Source organism: Oryx dammah, unplaced genomic scaffold (genome assembly GCF_014754425.2).
Source record: "Oryx dammah isolate SB20612 unplaced genomic scaffold, SCBI_Odam_1.1 HiC_scaffold_3, whole genome shotgun sequence".
Taxonomy (NCBI): Eukaryota; Metazoa; Chordata; class Mammalia; order Artiodactyla; family Bovidae; genus Oryx; species Oryx dammah.
In genome coordinates this window covers 25,316,911-25,318,917 of record NW_024070187.1, presented here as the reverse complement: position 1 = coordinate 25,318,917, position 2,007 = coordinate 25,316,911, and the positions used below count along the sequence as shown (strand labels likewise).

Genomic DNA, 2,007 nt, shown 5'->3' with positions numbered 1-2,007 from the left:
TTCAGCCTAACCCCTTTTATTTGATATTCACAACTGGTATTTTCTCAAAATCTTGTACAGTGTAAAGAAAAAGCATAGCTCCAATCCCTCATGTTCATCCAGTTTCCTCACCTTAACTTCTCTTGGTAGAAAAGATGGAACCATTCATCACAAATGCCTTTGTCATACCATGTTGTTGAAATTTTAATATAGTGGTCAGTGGAGACAATAGACCCCCCAGAGGGCAGATGCTCACAGCAAATCTCAGTTTCTCTGAACCTCAGTTTCCTCAACCATGATACAGAAGAACTGGACTGGAGCATTTTTAAGGTACCATCAGTTCCTATGATTTTATCATCTTGTTAACCATAGAATAGGTTTATAATCTTAAAAAGTTGTATCAATAGATATAGACAAATAGAGACTTCTGGTTATTGAGGAACTCCCTGGTGGCTCAGTGGTAAAGAATCTGCTTGCAATGCAGGAGACCCAGGTTCGATCCCTGGTCTGGGAAAATCCCCTGCAGAAGGAAACAGCAACCCAATCCAGTATTCTTGCCTGGGAAATCCCATGGACAGAGGAACCATGGGGTTGCAAAGAGTAGGACACAACTTAGCGACTAAACCACCATCTGGTTATTGGATCTTGTACACATGTACAAGTAGATTACACTGTATTTAATAATGCTAATAGTGCTAAACCCACAGCATTTCCATAAAAAGCAATTCAAATGCTGAAAATAACCCATTCTTATTCAACAAAAAGAAAAAAACTACCATTGGACAGTTTTAAATATACTCTCTTTACTAGAAACAATTTTAAAAGACTACTTAGGAGAGATTAGAGAATTGGCTTATAAGTTGCAGAACTCAAGACTATGAATTGGTAGTTCAAGTACAGTTATCAACAGGTACAAGCCGAGTTCTCCCAAAATTTCTAGGAGGAAGGAGTAGGTAGGCACCAGTAATTTCTCTTATAGGAGATGGTTTCTGGCATATTACAGATGCCCAAAACTTTTTGCTGAATTCATAAAGGAAAAAACACAATATGCTGAATACAAAAGACCTCAAATCCACAGAACACTCATACACAATCACACACTAAAAGAAGCAATTCAAAATTTAGAGAATAGTCCCCTCACCACATTCACAGTCCCTCCTCAGCCCTTCGCCAGAATATTCTCGCTGAGGATAGTTATTCTACTCATAGGTATGAAATATGAATTTGAAATTGAAATTGGTAATGTCGGTTCACAGTGTGCTATGAAGTCAGGAGTCTGATCTCAGAGCTGACAACCCCAGTTTACCCCAGTTTAAATCTTGGATCTAAGCAACAGCCTTTAAGCAAATCACTTAAAACTCAGTTTCTTCATATGTGTTACTCAATTGCTGATTATTTGAAGATTTATTTCTCATTTCTAAAAATAACATACTTATTGAGATGCAATGCACACAGCATACCAATGGTTCATCCATTGAAAGTGCACAATCCGGGGATTCTGGTATAGTCACAGAGTTCATCCAGAACTTTAAAACACTTTTATCAACTTAAAAAGAAATTCCATGCCTATTAACAGTCACCCAACATGTCCCCTCACCCTCCCTCCTCCATCCTTAGGAAATCACCCACCTATTTCCTGCCTACCTACCGATCTGTAGATTCGTCTACCCTAGACATTTCATATAAATGGAATCATACGATATGAGGTGGTTTGTGAATGATTTCTTTCACTTAGCGTAACGTCTTCAAGGTATATCTGCTTTGAAGCATGTAGATTCTTTACAATCTGAGCCACCAGGGAAGCCCAACATGTACCAAAATTTGATTCCTTTTTATTGCCAAATGATAGATATAACACATTTATAGATATAACACATTCTATTTATCTATTTATCCATTAATGGATATTTACAGCTCTATACAGTCAGCAAAAACAAGACCTGGAGTTGACTGTGCTCGGATCATGAACTCCTTATTGCCAAATTCAGATTTAAATTGAAGAAAGTAGGGAAAACCACTAGACCATTC

The 2,007-nt window shown here is 37.7% G+C and overlaps 1 non-coding gene across 1 annotated transcript; it reads left to right on the top strand.

Annotated features, from left to right (window-relative positions):
• The first annotated feature begins 422 nt into the window (after positions 1-422).
• On the top strand, positions 423-493 carry TRNAC-GCA. The gene has a single exon. It is a non-coding gene; the product is annotated as a tRNA-Cys (tRNA).
• The last annotated feature ends 1,514 nt before the right edge of the window (positions 494-2,007 follow it).